Below are 17597 nucleotides of genomic sequence, written 5' to 3' on the forward strand. Positions count from 1 at the left end.
CTTACAATTGTTGCAGCATCCCCACGGTAATACTTCATATTTCACATCGCTAAACCATGTTGTTCCTTATCAGAATCCCCCTTGTTTGTCCACAAGGAAGATAAGTGGTGACTGGAAACAAAAGTTTCTTTACTATAACTTGAAAATAGGAAATGCATTCTAGCTTGTTTTGCGTCAATGAAAAGCATTCATAAATGTCAATAAGAACTGGATTACATCCCTTTTTCTTACTACTGGTACTTTTTTTTTAACAAAAAGAAAAAAGAAAAGAATGAGAGGAAGTTAGTGTACACTGAGCCATGGTGGCGCAATGGTTAGAGTGCAGTACTGCAGGCTACTTCTGCTGACTGCCGGCTGCTTGCAATTTGGCAATTTGAATCTCATCAGGCTCAAGGTTGACTCAGCTTCCATCCTTCTGAGGTGGGTAAAATGAGGACCCAAATTGTTGGGGACAATATGCTGACTCTGTAACCTGCTTAGAGAGGGCTGTAAAGCATCCCTCACATCCTGGACATAAACTGTTTCAACTCCTACCCTCAAAATGACGCTATAGAGCACTGCACACCAGAACAACTAGACACAAGAACAGTTTTTTCCCGAAGGCCATCACTCTGCTAAACAAATAATTCCCTCAACACTGTCAGACTATTTACTGAATCTGCACTACTATTAATCGTTTCATAGTTCCCATCACCAATCTCTTTCCACTTATGACTGTATGACTATAACTTGTTGCTGGCAATCCTTATGATTTATATTGATATATTGACCATCAATTGTGTTGTAAATGTTGTACCTTGATGAACGTATCTTTTCTTTTATGTACACTGAGAGCATATGCACCAAGACAAATTCCTTGTGTGTCCAATCACACTTGGCCAATAAAAAAAAAAATTCTACATTCTACATATAAGTCTAAGTGCTATTGCTATTGCTATTCTAGCACTGGTAAAAGAATCAAGTGCCTTCTAATGCCTGAACCATCTGTAGCATTTCACTAAACTTCATTTCTTCATTTTAATTACTTCATATTTTATTTCACAATTACCTCACATTTTACTTTATTGTAAAATTTATAAAAGGTAAATTTATAAAAAGGTAAAAATAAAATTAAAATATTGCAAATGGTCTTTGGCACTGAAAGTAAGATGGGCAGTTTAGAGATAGGAAATATAAATAAATAAATAAACTTTCCCAGATGCTGCTCTGCCATTAAACATGTCCAGTTTGGGAAAGATCAATAAACACACTTGGTATTTTAAAAAAGGTACTAGAATTGCACTTGAAGAGGAGTGCCTTTGGAGATTCTCAGTCTTCCAGGTCATGGTTGTCCCAAAGGTGCATTTTCAAAAAGCAACTGACCTTGGTTTTTTCCCCTTGAAGTCATTTCACTTTTCATTTAAGACACTTCTTCAGTTCTTCTTGGATGAGAAGCAAAATGTTAAGAACTGAAGAAGCTTCTTGGATGAGAAGGAAAACGTCTTCAAGAAAAAGCAAAGTCTACTTGCCTTTTGAAAAGCACCTTTGGGACTGGAAGAGGAAGGCAGCAAGCAGGTTAAAGTGGGCAGACTCATTAAGAACATAACTTTGCTATTGATTTAAACTTTATTAAAATATTTTAATAAATGTTTGCTCTCCCTGCATTTAGTAATTGTTTCTTTCTATCAAATTAGAAATTGAAAGGGGAGGGGCTTTGGAGCTGGTGCAAGTTCTCTTTTGGGCAGATGAGTTGGCCAGCCCAGAAAGCAGAAACTGAACAGGCGGTGATGAGTAGCCAATTCACTAGTTCCTCAATTATTCTCCCCAATGCTCTCATCCATTCCTAACTGTTGAAGGACAGAATTGTGTGTGCAACACTAACACATATCCTGCTTCCTGTAAATTGGCTCCTGCCCATGGCTATGAAGTTCACAGAGTATCCTCTCATATTGCCAGCATTGTGTGGCCAGGGAGTATTTGGATGGGATATATCTTTCATTTTAAGCAATAAAATATTTTTGGTCTCCTCAAAATAATTTCCTTGTTCTATATCAAGGATTACCTCCTTTCATGCTAGTGCAGGAAAAATAGGGAAAAATGAAACGTGTTTGAAAAATATGTATTAACAACAACAAATATTACTTTCTCTTGAATTGAAAGCAGCTCTAGATTTTGATAGTGTTGGTGAGCTGGGCCCCTTAATGTCAGCTCCACTGAGATGAAGATGAAACCATTTCAGAACTTCAGGTGATATAAGGGTAATGGTTGCTTTTGTGACAGGAGGAATGCTGAAAAAAGTCCCAGCCAACTTTCTTTCCTTCCTTTCCTAGGATTGATTGATTATGTGCTATCAAGTTGTTTTTTATTCCTATGACCACATAGATAGATTTTCTCCATGGCAGATTTTCTCTATTCCTTTCTGAAGGGATATGTTTTTCAAACCTGCCAATTTTAAGGTATGTAGATGTCAACTCTCAGCATGCTGGCTGGCAAATCCTGGGAGTAAAAGTCTAAGAGTCATTCCATGTCAAGTGATCTGGGGCTCCCAGGTCGACCATCACAGATTTTGATGAAATTTGGTGTGAACATACATACATGTCACCAATGAATGTTGGTAAAGTGTTATGTTTGCCGATGCAATACTTGTGGAGATATAGTCATTTGTATGATCCCATACTGCAGCCTTTGACAGTATGACTCTGAGATTTTAGCAACTTCGAGACATAATAAGTCCGGCAATATTATTCTTGGAGAGGCATGCTAAGGTTTACATTCCTTTAACCCAGGGGTGTCAAACTCGTGGCCTGCGGGCCGGATGCGTCACATGCTGGCTACTCCCACCCCCAGTTTAGCAAAAGGGAAAAAAGTTGCGGTACATCATGAGACGACAATGTGATGTTGCGAGATTGACATCTGTGTTTTAACCATATGGTTAAGACAAAAACTAAAATTAAATTGTGTATTTAAATTACATTATATCTATTTAAGCTGCATATATTTTAATCATGTATTTTATATTTTATATTTTACATTATATAGTATGCCTTATTTTAATTGTGCTGCTTCTGTCATGGAAACAATTATGTTATATTAATTAAATACAATTGATACCATTATCGTTACTTAACTTTGTTCTTCTGCCACATTAAAAATTACAATTTAGTTGCAAAGTTTGGAAATGTCAACCAATATGTAACTGGCAAGACCAAGGGTGCAAGAATGGCATAAATTTCAGGAAGGTAAATTTTATATTAGTCTACAGAATCTTGAAAACAGTAATAATTCTGGTCTCTGCTATAGTAAGACCTTGGAGTTTTCATATCAAATGATCTAAGTTCCAAAGCCCACTGCAACTACATCACAAAAAAGGCTTTAAGAGTTGTAAACTTAATCTTGCGTAGCTTCTTCTCCAGAAATACTACACTACTAACCAGAGCATATAAAACATTTGCTAGACCAATTCTTGAATACAGCTCGCCTGTCTGGAACCCATATCTCATTTCGAACATTAATACAATTGAGCGTGTCCAGAAATATTTTACAAGAAGAGTTCTCCACTCTGATTTCAACAAAATACCTTATGCCACCAGACTTGAAATCCTGGGTTTAGAAAATTTAGAACTCCGCCGCCTTCGACATGACCTGAGCTTAACTCATAGAATCATCTGTTACAACATCCTTCCTGTTGAAGACTACTTCAGCTTCAATCACAACAATACACGAGCACACAATAGATTTAAGCTTAATGTGAATCGCTCCACTCTTGATTGTAGAAAATATGACTTCAGTAACAGAGTTGTTAATGCCTGGAATGCACTACCTGACTCTGTGGTCTCTTCCCAAAATTCCCAAAGCTTTAACCAAAAACTATCTACTATTGACCTCACCCAGTGGTGGGATTCAGCCGGTTCGCACCACTTCAGGAGAACCAGTTGTTAACTTTCTGAGCAGTTTGACAAACTGGTTATTGAAAGAAATCATTAGGGCAGAGAACCGGTTGTTAAATTACTTGAATCCCACCACTGACCTCACCCCATTCCTAAGAGGTCTGTAAGGGGCGTGCATAAGATCACCAATGTGCCTACCATTCCTGTCCTAATGTTCCCTTTGATTGTATACAATTTCATATAGTTATTACATACTTATGGTTATATATATGCTTATATATCGTATACTTATTTCATGCTTATGCTTATATATAATGTTGTGACAAATAAAATAAATAAAATAAAATAAATAAATAAACAAGACAACACAACTGACACACACAATGTAAAAGTAGCTGCACCTCACCCAAAATGGCCCCTGCAACAAGTAGGAACTTCACACACCCACAAAAAGCTCAAAAACCAACTTTCACACTTTACACACACACACAACACAACACAACTGACACACACACACACACACACACACACACACACACACACAAAATGCCACATACAGTTTTGTGAGATTGTGTGTGTTTGTGTAGTTAGAGTGAAACACTACAGAAACACACCAAATCTCAGAAAGCTGCACAAATATTTTATTTTATTATTTTATTTTATTAATATTTTTTAGATCAGGGGTCTCCAACCTTAGTAACTTTAAAGTTTGCGGACTTCAACTAGCAGAGTTCCTCAGCCAGGAAAGCTGGCTGAGGAACTCTGGGAGTTTAAGTCCACAAGCCTTAAAGTTACTAAGGTTGGAGACCCCTGTTTTAGATAAAAGCAGTTAAATTTAAAACTTCCTTAACTTTTAATTGCTGTCTAAAAACCAAACTCCTTAAAAAAAACCCAATTAATTTTTTTTAATAGTTTACTTACCCAATTGAGGCAGGTAGATTGAGTTGCTCACCGAGGAGATGGATTGCAGGTAGGCAGATTCAGTTGCTAGCTGATGCAACTGATTGCAGAAGCCATGGCTTTGCAAACCCAAAAGGAGCAGTAATTAGGTAAGTGGGGGAGGGACAATTAGGTGGGCATGGGTGGTTGCAAAAGGTTGTAAAAAAGTGGTTTTAAAAGCCTGTGATGATCAAGAAATTCATCTGGGATCGCCAGAGGAAAAAAAGATTTTAAAAGGTTCCTCTGAAAATCCCAGCTGAAGTTGTCTCATGGCAGCCCAGATGATCGCAACCTCTTAAAAGGATTTTTTCTACAAGTTCTTCGGCTGAAGAGCTTGTAGAAAACATGTTTTTTAAAGATTCTGGTAATCAGGCAATTTAGCTGGGATCGCCAGAGGAGCCTTTTAAAACCTTTTGTTTTTGCAAACTCTTCGGCCAAGGGAACCGGTTCTAGGGCCTGGCCAGCTGGGCATCATTATCAGTTCTGTGAACTTGGCCAGATTTTTGCCAGTGGTTGGAACCGGTCAGAACTGGTAGCAACCCACCACTGACTGTGGGATCAAAAAACAGAAACTCACTAACAATGTCCTGCTTGAGAAAGGTTGGATTAGATGACCTCCAGGTCCCTTCCAGCCCTGGATTATCCTCTAAAGCTGCGTCTAGTGCCAGGTTTGTACTCCTTCCTTCCTTCCTTCCTTCCTTCCTTCCTTCCTTCCTTCCTTCCTTCCTTCCTTCCTTCCTTCCTTCCTTCCTTCCCTGCCTCCCTCCCTCCTTTCTCTCTCTCTCTCTCTTTCTCTCTCTCTCTCTCAAAAACAAACCCCACACACACCCTGTTTTTCCTCCCAGCCTACCTGATGCCTGCTAGCCAAACCAAAAAATGGGGGGGGGGATCCTGCTAGCCAAACCAAAAATAATAATAATAATAATAATAATATTTTAATTTGTATACCGCCCTTCTCCCGAAGGACTCAGGGCGGTGAACAGGCAAATAAAATATACATACACACAATAATTAAAAAACATCCCTTAAAAAACTAATTTAAATGCCCAAAATATTAAAAAACGTACTTCCCCGTAAAATCACAGAATTTTAAAAACCCATCCAATAAAAATAAGAATCAGGCTAGTCCAGCCATACGGAATAAATAAGTTTTAATTTCGCGGCGAAAGGTCCTAAGGTCAGGTAATTGTCGAAGTCCGAGGGGAAGTTCGTTCCACAGGGTCGAGCCCCACAGAGAAGGCCCTCCCCTGGGGCCGCCAGTCGACACTGTTTGGCTGGCGGCACCCTGAGGAGTCCTCTCTGTGGGAGCGTGCGGACGATGGGAGATAGAAGCCGGCAGTAGACGGTCCCGTAGATAGCCCGGTCCTAAGCCATGGAGCGCTTTAAAGGTGGTAACCAATACCTTGAAGTGCACCCGGAAAACAACAGGTAGCCAGTGCAGTCTGCGCAGGATAGGTGTTATATGGGAGCTCCGAGACGCTCCCTCAATAACCCGCGCAGCCGTGTTCTGAACTAGCTGAAGTCTCCGGGTGCTCTTCAAGGGGAGCCCCATGTAGAGAGCATTGCAGTAGTCCAGGCGAGAGGTAACGAGAGCATGAGTGACTGTGCATAAGGCATCCCGGTCCAGGAAGGGACGCAACTGGCGGATCAGGCGAACCTGGTAAAATACTCTCCTGGAGACGGTCGCCAAATGGTCTTCAAAGGACAACCGACCATCCAGGAGCACGCCCAAGTTGCGTACCTTCTCCATCGGGGCCAATGATTCACCCCCGACAGACAGCCGCATCTGCAGCTGACTGTACCGAGGTGCCGGCATCCACAGCCACTCCGTCTTGGAGGGATTAAGTTTGAGCCTGTTCCTCCCCATCCAGACCCGTACGGCCTCCAGACACTGGGACAGCACTTCGACAGCTTCACTGGGGTGGCCCGGGGTGGAAAAGTACAGCTGAGTATCATCAGCGTACAGTTGGTATCTCACCCCAAAGCCACTGATGATCTCACCCAGCGGCTTCATATAGATGTTGAACAGGAGGGGTGAGAGAATCGACCCCTGCGGCACCCCACACATGAGGCACCTTGGAGTCGATCTCTGCCCCCCTGTCAACACCGTCTGCGTCCGATCAGAGAGGTAGGAGGAGAACCACCGATAAACGGTGCCTCCCACTCCCAACCCCTCCAACCGGCGCAGCAGGATACCATGGTCGATGGTATCAAAAGCCGCTGAGAGGTCTAATAGGACCAGGGCAGAGGAATAACCCCTATCCCTGGCCCTCCAGAGATCATCCACCATGGATGAGGGGGAGTCCATTTTTCCTCCCAGCAGGCTTCAGGCTAGCCTGCTAGCCAAACCAAAAACGGAGTCCGTTTTTCCTCCCAGCAGTCTTCCCTGAAGCCTGCTGGGAGGAAAAACAGACTCCCCCCCCGTTTTTTGGCTAGCACCCAGCTGAGCTCCATGATCATCAGAGGTGTTTTTTTTTACTTTTAAAAGCATTTTTTCGGCTGAAGAAAAAATGGTTTTAAAAGTTTAAAAAAACACCCTCTGATAATTGTGCAGCCCAGCTGGACATGGGGGGGGGGGCAAGAATTTTTGCTACCAGTTCTCCGAACCACCCGCCACCATCGAACTGAGAGCATTTCACCCCTGGAACTGTCCCTAAATACCAACCTTCACTTCTTACTAAGTTACAGAGCCTCTGATTATGACCTCGATCATGCAAACAAGCTAGCTGCACTACTAACGTGGACAGCCTCCTGCTCACACCCTATTATTTTTCTTGGTGACCGCAATTTACTTCTAACTAATTGGACCCTAAATTAATTAGGGTCCTAATTAATTGGACCCTAAATATAGGGACTGCAACCCTGTACAATACCGTTACTACTCTGGGACCAATTAGTAACAAACAACACTAGACTCAACAACTGTCTTGATCTCATCTTCTGCAACAGTTTAAACTCAATTTATGGACTACAAATAAAAAAAACTTTTTCCAACAGTGACCACAGCATGATTGACTTTTGTCTCAATTTACATCCTTGCAGAGAAGATCATAATGACGGGACTCCAAATTATAACTTTAAAAAAGCCAATTATGATCTTACAGCTGCTGACCTCTCATCTCTTGATTGGCACATTCTGTTCACTGGTTGTAATACTGCTGAAGACCATTACAAAACTTTTTTGTTCAAAGTCAAAAGAGTCATTAAACTACACGTACCAACAGTAACCACCAAAGCCAGAACAAACAATTATAAACACCACTACAAAACCTTAAGCTCCCAGATAAAGGCAGAATGCACCAATTACTACTGAAAACAAGAGGAAAAGCTGTTACACACAAAATCCATCCATGCCTTCTACAATTTTGTAAAACCAGCTCCTTGCCTGATCTATGGTCATTAGCCACCATCATTCCTATCTTCAAAAAGGGGGATCCCAGCCTAACTGAAAATTACAGACCAATCTCATTATGTTGTGTCACCTACAACATAATGTACCTCTGGAACGAACTTCCCCCTAGCTTGCGACAACTGCCTGACCTTCGGACCTTTCACCGCAAGCTGAAGACGTATTTGTTTACTCGCGCGGGACTGGCTTAGGAATTTTATATCTTGATATTTTAAGGGTTTGAATTTTAATTTTTGATACAAATTTTAAGGGGTGTTAACTGTTATAATTGTTTTAGAATTGGCCAATTATATAATAAGTTTTTTAATTTCTTTTTTATCTGTATATTGCTTTATTTTATTGTGGCTGTGAACTGCCCTGAGTCCTTCGGGAGAAGGGCAGTATAAAAATCTAATAAAACTAAACTAAACTAAACTACAAAGTCATGGATTCAATCATAAACCAATCCATTAGAGACAAACAACGTCCTCTTAAACAAGCAGTTTGGTTTCAGGAAAAATCTGTCCTGTAATCTACAACTCCTACACTGCAGAAACATTTGGACTACACAACTCGACCAGGATAAAGCAATAGACACAATTTACATAGACTTCTGCAAAGCCTTTGATTCAGTGGTACATGACAAACTACTGTTAAAACTACGCTCTTACGGCATTTCCAGATCACTGCACAAATGGATAGCTGCATTCCTGTCAAACAGGCAACAAGTAGTCAAAATAAACAGTGCCCTATCAAACCCTGCACCAGTTAACAGCGGTGTCCCCCAAGGCAGCGTTCTAGGACTCACTCTCTTTCTAATATACATAAATGACCTTTGCAATCATATTATAAGTAACTGTGTCCTCTTTTCTGATGACGTAAAACTATTTAATACCACCAACAATACTGCTGCTCTACAAAGCGACCTTGACTATCTGTCAGAATGGTCGAACAATTGGCAACTTCAAATCTCAATCAACAAATGCTCTGTTTTACACATTGGCAACAAAAACCAGAACACCAAATACAAGTTGGGCGGATATGACCTCGTAGACGACCTTCACTTTGTCAAGGACTTAGGTGCACTCATTTCAAAATAGCTAAACCCTAGAGCTCATTATAACAGCATTGCCAAAAAGGCATTAATAGTTGTTAACCTAATTTTGTGAAGCTTCTTTTCTGGTAATATTGTACTACAAACCAGGGCATACAAATCCTTTGCCAAACCAATTGTTGAATACAGCTCGTCTGCCTGGAATCCACACTGTATATCGGACATTAATACAATTGAGTGAGTCCAGAGATATTTCACGAGAAGAGTACTCCACTCCTCTTCTCACAATAGAATACCTTATACCACCAAGCTTGAAATTTTGGGCCTAGAAAACCTAGAACTACACCGCCTACAGTCTGACCTAAGCTTAGTACACAAAATTGTCTGCTACAACGTCCTACCTGTCAATGACTACTTCAGCTTCAATCACTAATAATACACGGGCAAATAATAGATACAAACTCGTAGTAAACCGCTCCAAACTCGATTGCAGAAAATATGACTTTGGCAGCAGATTGATCAATGCCTGGAATGCACTATCTGACTCTGTTGTTACATCCTCAAACCCTCATAACTTTAACCTTAAACTATCTACTGTGGACCTCACCCCGTTCGTGCATAAGCGCACCAGCGTGCCTACCGTCCCTGTCCTACTGTTCCCATTTATTAGTACTCATTTCTTATGTTTATACTTATACCTGTTTATACTTATATGTTTATATGTTATGTTTATACTTATTTTCTCATACATGCTTGTCAAATAATAATAAAATAAATAAATAAATAAATAAAGTAAATGTTTAGCTAGGAAAATGGCTCAGTTCCCATGAAAAACACCATGGCCATCATTTTGTGCATGCCTGCCCTATTTTTTGCAGATTTGTCTTGCGTGAGCCCTGCCTCCTTTTCTTTTCCCAAGCAAAGTCAAACAGAATATTTCTGCTGAATAGAACAGCAGCCTCTCCTAATTTGCCTTTTTGTTATGACAAGCAGTATAAATTTTGGTCAGTAAGCAGTGCAGTTGTTAAAGGAGACATCACATGACTGGACCCAATTTTACATTTTTACAGCAGTCATTAAGGAAAACATGTGGTTATTAAGCAAACTTGGCTTTCCCCATTGACTTTGCTTGTCTGAAGCCAGCTAGGAAGGTTGCAAATTGTGACCATGTGACTATGTGGGTGGTGCAATGACCTAAAGAACTAAAAGTCACTAAAAACTGTAAAAGTATTGGGGATTGCAACATGCCATAACGTAACTGATGAGTTTCTTTTCTCCATTTTGCAAGTACTCCCCATTCATTATTTCTAATTTATGAAGTCCTAAATATGGGGTTTCTTTTAACAGTATATTTTATGCATTCTATAAAGTACAGCAGTGTGGTAGCATCAGAGTTGATCATTCGCAAAGTTTCATAATGGCATGTCCTCTGGAAATGAGAACTGAGTAAAGATAGAAAATAGACAAGGTTTTATTGAAAAATCAAAGTTCAGTCTTATTATCGGTGACAATGCTGAAGCTTCTCAGATGGCTTTGAGCAAACTACTGTCTCTAGATCAAAACTACCTTGCAGGGTTATCATAATGCCAAAATACTGTTTTGAGTTTCTTGGAGGAAAGGCAAATTTAAAATATAGCAAAGAATAAATTAATTAAATACAAGAGATTGCAACTAAGAAATTCTAGACAGATATATATAAAAACACATTTTAAAATGTTCTTCAGAGAATTCATATTTTTATTTGAATGCTCAATACTATTTAGACTTTCAGTAGACTACTACATTTGATTTCTGCCAAAAAAACCCAAAACCATTGTGCCAAAAATGTGAAAGAATAGTCCTTCCTCACAGCCATACTTTTTAGAAACAAATCCTGACAACTAAATATTCCACCATTAAAAACCTACAATATAGATAGATATGAGTAGCATTTTTCAGATAACTTCTGGGTACAGATCTCTCACTCCCCATGTTCTTCCCATGCATTTCCCAAATAGACCAATATAGTACATGGCAGGTTGTTACTCCTTAAGATTGTTATTCACTTAATTCTGTAATGCTATGGGTCACAGGGCATTAGAATATATTTCTTTCTGTAAAGTCCTCAGAGTTACGATGCGTCTCTAGCCTGGCAACAGCCAGGCGTCCGCTGATTGGTTGAGACGCGCCACAAGAAAGGCGGGAAATTTGGAGCCCTGTCATTGGTGCAGCCCTTCTGGCAGCCGGTATATAAGAGCTGTCAAGGGTTTTTCTAGTTAGTAAGAGTTCTCTTGTTGTTATCACGTTGCTTAATAAAGTTGTTAAAGCAGTCCCTGACTGGACTCTTCCTGGTATCGGACACCAGACTTAATACTGGCGACGAGGGTCAAGTCGGACCTGCAAGGTTATCGCCTCCAATCGAATTGATTCATAGATGGCAACCCAGCCGTCTTTTGCTCCTTTCGAGCCTCACGCTGAAACTTGGCAAGCGTTCCTCGACCGTTTCGAATGTTTCCTGCGGGCAAATGATTACGCTGAGCTGTCAGCTGAAAGGAAGCGTGGCTACTTCCTCAGTCTTTGTGGAAGAGACATGTTCGGGACGGCCAGAGCTCTGGCCGCTCCCATTCCTGTGTTTGAGGTGCCATGGGACACTCTGCTAGGCAAGCTGCGGAGCCACTACTCCCCCACTCCCTCCCGTATTGCCCGAAGACACGCGTTTCGGCGAAGGATTCAGCAACCGGGCGAATCGATTAACACCTATATGGCTTCTTTGCGCACGGCCGCCTTAGAGTGCGAGTTCCACGATCTAGATGAGGCCCTCCTAGAGCAGCTGGTGAGCGGTTGTCATTCCCAGCAGAAGACTCAGCCACTCCTCCTCCTCCTCCTCCGGCAGCTACCGCCCCTAAAGGAGGCCTGGCCCGTGCGGGAACTTCGGAAACTTCAGGTACGTTTCTCGACGAGATCGATCCGCGTCTTGAGGGTTAAGCGGCAGAAGTGTCAGATAGGAGTCTCTCAGGTGGAGTTCCTGGGATTCCTGTTGGACTCTCGGGGGATTCACCCTACCCCTTCGAAGATTGAAGCTATACGTGGGGCCCCTGTCCCCACGAATAAAACGGAGCTCCAGGCCTTTTTGGGGCTCCTAAACTTTTATGCCGTTTTCTTGCCGCATAAAGCCTCCCTTGCGGAGCCCCTGCACAAGTTGCTGTCAGCTAGCATGCCGTGGTGTTGGGGGAAGGAGGCAGCTGCCTCCTTCGAGGCTGTCAAGAGCCTCCTCACCTCTCAGGCAGTTCTTGTCCAGTATGATCCGCGCCTGCCGGTCACTCTGACGTGTGATGCCTCCCCTTTTGGCATTGGCGCGGTCCTGAGCCATGTTCTGCCTGGCGGAGCTGAGGCGCCAATTGCCTATTATTCCAGGACGCTCTCAGCGCCCGAGCGGAATTATAGTCAATTGGACAAAGAGGCTCTTGCAGCCGTGGCAGGAATCAAAAGATTCCACCACTATATTTATGGCCGTTTTTTTTCGCTGATTACAGACCATAAACCGCTCCTTGGCCTGCTGGCCGGGGACAAACAGTCCCCCCAAATCCTATCCCCCAGAATGTCACGCTGGGTGGAGTTTCTGGCCGCCTATAATTACAAACTACTCTATCGGCCGGGGAAGGTGATCGGGCATGCTGATGCCCTGAGCCGGTGCCCTCTACCTACCCCTGTTGTAGACCCAGCACCCGCAGAGCTAGTCTTGCTCATTGATGAGTGGCAGTCCCCAATATCCTCTTCAGATATTGCGCACCACTCTGCCTCAGACCGGATCCTGTCTCAGGTTCTGGACTGGGTGCGCAGGGGGTGGCCAAGGGACCCGGTTCCAGAAGAATTCCTTCCGTTCCGGCGCAGACAACATGAGCTGTCAGCGTTAAAGGGCTGTCTCCTGTGGGGGAATAGGATAGTAGTCCCACAAGAGCTAAGGGGGAGCGTTCTTACGACGCTCCACGAGGCCCACCCGGGCATTGTTAGAATGAAGACTTTGGCCCGTAGTTATGTGTGGTGGCCAAAGGTAGACCAGGACATCGAACGATGTGTGGCTGGGTGTCTGAGCTGCCAGCAATCACGGGCAGCGCCCTCAGCTGTACCCATCAGGGAATGGGAGGCCCCCCACTCACCCTGGTCTCGAATCCACCTGGATTACGCGGGACCATATTTAGGGCAGTCAATTTTGGTGGTAGTTGACGCCTACTCCAAGTGGGTGGAGTTGGCATGCATGTCATCTACCACCGCGGAAGCCACCATTAGGGTGCTAGAACGATTGTTCGTGACCCATGGGCTACCAGACCTTGTGGTTACCGATAACGGGCCACAATTCGCATCGGCACCCTTCCAGATGTTCTTGGCCAAGCATGGCATTCGCCATGCACCAACGGCGCCGTTCCACCCGGCGGCGAATGGCCGGGCAGAACGGGCCGTTAGATCGGCCAAGGAGGCGTTGGGTCGCATGGGACCCACGAATTGGCATGACAAGATCTGCCGGTACCTGCTGGCACAACACTCGACACCGTGCCCGGTCACCAACCTCAGCCCAGCCGAGTTACTGATGGGGAGGCGGTTGCGGACGACTCTGGATAGGCTACACCCCCAATATGACACAGAGCGGGGGCCAGACAATTCAATCACAACTAGGGGGTTCAAGGGAGGGGACACCGTGTTTATCCGGAACTTTGGGTCATCACCCAAGTGGGTGCCAGGCACCATTATACAAATAACCGGGCCCTATTCCTACAGGGTCCGGCTGGCCGACGGACGAGAGTGGCGCCGCCATATAAATCAACTCAGACGGCGGACAGCCAGCACGGAGGGGCCCATCTATGACCAGGACTACCCAGGAACATCGGAGCTGGCCACTCCAGCTAAACCTCCCAGGCCACCAGCCCTGGAAGGAAACCACGACCACGCCGGCCCGTTTCGGGAACCCGGCCTTCCGGACTTGCAGGCCAGGGAGGGACTCCAACCCTCAAGACGCGGATCGATCTCGTCGAGAAACGTACCTGAAGTTTCCGAAGTTCCCGCACGGGCCAGGCCTCCTTTAGGGGTGGAGTTGTCGTTCCCAGCAGAAGACTCAGCCACTCCTCCTCCTCCTCCTCCTCCTCCGGCAGCTACCGCCCCTGAACTAAGAAGATCTGGGCGGAGCCGACGGCGGCCTACATACTTGGCTGATTACGCATGCGCGGTCCAGGAGGGGAAGGGTGTAAAGTCCTCAGAGTTACGATGCGTCTCTAGCCTGGCAACAGCCAGGCGTCCGCTGATTGGTTGAGACGCGCCACAAGAAAGGCGGGAAATTTGGAGCCCTGTCATTGGTGCAGCCCTTCTGGCAGCCGGTATATAAGAGCTGTCAAGGGTTTTTCTAGTTAGTCAGAGTTCTCTTGTTGTTATCACGTTGCTTAATAAAGTTGTTAAAGCAGTCCCTGACTGGACTCTTCCTGGTATCGGACACCAGACTTAATACTTTCAGGGGGAAAAAAAACCCTTTTCTGAATTCAGGAACCTATTGAATATCCTCACAATGGCATCTGCTTCTTTTAACAGCTTAATCACTTGCTGTTTTTTCTAGGGGAATCTAATAATTGTACAACGACAGATGTCAAATAGAAGAAGCATGATAGATGAGCAAGTTTACAAAGAATAATTATCAATTTACTTGGGTAAAGGTATTAAAAAAACCCTTTGAATTATAAGAAAGTAGCTTTTAGTGGTATTCTACTTGTAGAAATAGAGTTGGGGTGTCAAACTCGATTTCATTGAGGGCGGGTGGGGGAAGGGCATGATCAGGGTGGTTGTGGCTGACTGGGCGTAGCCCGTGGGTGTGGCCAGCTTGACGTTAATCGCGTGGGTGGTGCCTGTGGCGGCCAGGCGGGGTTGGGGAGGGAATCTAGGGGTCTTCGGTGGGTGGGTTGGGTGGCGGGAGGCTCGTCCTGCGGGATGAAGTGAGGCAAGGCAGGGGGCAGGGCAGCTTCAGCCGGTGTGTCTTTAGCTGCTTTCGGCGCCACTCGGTTTCCCACCCCAGCCCCGCCAGGCTGGTCTGGTCTTGTGGAGGGGGGGATTGCCTTCTTGCCCACTGCATCACGAATGGGGACTGACCATCCCCCAAGCCCCACCGCTGTCAAAGTAAATCTCGGGCGCTGCGCTGCAGTGGACTGCACTGCAATGGAAAGCGGCTGAGTGAGAAGCGCAATGAAGCACACTGCCACCAGCCCTGGTATAAATCTCCGAAGTTAGATCTCTCTCTCTCTCCCTCTTTCCCTCTCACACACACACACAGGTTGGATCGGATTGCTCTCTTGCTCTTGCTTTCGCTCTCGGTCTCTCGGTCTCACTGCAGCGGCAGTGGTGGCGCTTCAGTGCCTGGCCGGCAGGGCGCTTCTCACTTGACTATTTTCCTTGTTTCTTTTCCCTGCTCCTCTTCCTCCTCCTTCAGACAAAGCTGCACTTTTTGTCTGTCCATTGTAGCGCAGCACCCGGGATTTACTTTGACAGCGGCAGGGTTTGGATGGACAATCCCCGTTCATGGCATGGCGGAGAAGGTGGATGGCAATCCTCCCCACCAGATCAGACCAGCCTGGCGGGGGTGGGGTGGGATGGGAAACCGAGCAGCGCCAAAAGCAGCTCTCTCTGTCACACAGACACACAGAGATTTGATCAGATCGTTCTCTTGCCCACCTCATGGCAGCGGCACCAGCCATGCTCTCCACGGCAGCCTGCACTGCTTTATCCTCCATTCTCCCACCGCATTGCTTTGTTCGTCTTTGTTCTTCCCCACTTTTTCTTGCTCAACGCTGTAACAGAGCAGGAGGATGAGTGATGCACCAGTGCAGCAGCCACAAAGCAAGGAGGGTGGAAGATGAAATGTGGCAATGTGTAGGCAGAGGATGCGGAGCTGCCCCATGCACCACCTTACCTGAGGACTCTGCAGCCAGGCCATCAACGTCCTGAGAACTGCCTGGCCTTGCAGCATCGGCTCCTAAAACTCCATCCAGGAACCTATGTAACTATCAGCCCCCGCTTCTCCATGTTTGCCATCACAATGGAGCAAGAGGCTGAGTTAGGCATGTGAGGTCCTGGACAGGGCTGCTGGAGCAGCCGTGAAGCCAGGCAGTTGTCAGGATCTTAATGGCCTGGCTGCGGGGTGCTCAGCTAAGCAGGTGTGGAGCATGGGGGGCCAGCTCCGCACCTCCCACCTTGCTTTGTCCTCCAACCCCCACCACCTCACTTTGTGGCCATCGCACCAGTGCATTGCTCAGCTTCCTGCTCTATTACAGTGGCAAGCAAGGAGAAGAAGTGGCGAAGAACAAAGAAGAATGAAGCGAGGCGGCGCGGAGTGGGGTGGGGTAGAGGATGAAGCAAGGCAGGGGTGCGGAACCGCATCCCTTCACTAACCTGCTTTCCAGCTCTGTTCGCTGCTGCCGTGTGCAGGGCAACAAAAGTAGCCTGTGTGACTACGGTAAAAAAAAAAAATAGACCTTCCAACTTCTCATGAAAATAAAAAGATCTTGCAAACTTTGTCTGAATTTTTTTTTTTTTACTGTAGTCCCACAGACTACTTTTGTTGCCCTGCAAATGCCAGCAGTGAATTGGGCCTGTGTGCACATGTGCACACCACCTCCTGTGCATGCATGCGCATGCCGGAATGATGTGGGCCAAGCCAAAGCGATGCGGGCTGGACTGTTACAGTTTCCAGGATGGCTGTGCAGGCTGGATCTGACCTCATCACAGGTCGGATAATCGCCCAGCCACCCTGTTTAGGGTTACCCGCTCCCTGCTCACACAGGAGGCTCGGGAGGACCCCTTACAGGGACGCTGAGGATTTTGTTCAGTATCTGTCTGATAAAATCGCTCAGATTCGGGACGGCTTGGACACTGATTGGATAGATTCAGGTGGGATGGCGGAGACAAGTCTTGAGAATGTTATCTGGGCTGAGTTCGATCCTGTGACTCCTGAGGACATGGACAGGTTGTTGGGTAGGTTGAACTCCACCACATGTTTATTGGACCCGTGTCCCTCCTGGATGGTGCTGGCCACTCGGGAGGTTACACGAGGCTGGCTCCAGGAAGTTACCAACGCTTCTTTGTTGGAGGGTGTCTTCCCCGCCACTTTGAAAGAGGCGGTGGTGAGGCCCCTCCTCAAGAAGCCCTCCCTGGACCCGGCTGTTTTAGCGAACTATCGTCCAGTCTCCAACCTTCGCTTTTTAGCGAAGGTTGTTGAGAGTGTGGTGGCGAATCAGCTTCCTCAACACCTGGAGGAAACTGTCTATCTGGACCCGTTCCAGTCCGGTTTCAGACCCGGTTACAGCACCGAGACGGCTTTGGTCGCGTTGGTGGATGACCT

The sequence above is a fragment of the Ahaetulla prasina genome, chromosome 5 (genome assembly GCF_028640845.1).
Source record: "Ahaetulla prasina isolate Xishuangbanna chromosome 5, ASM2864084v1, whole genome shotgun sequence".
Lineage (NCBI taxonomy): Eukaryota > Metazoa > Chordata > Lepidosauria > Squamata > Colubridae > Ahaetulla > Ahaetulla prasina.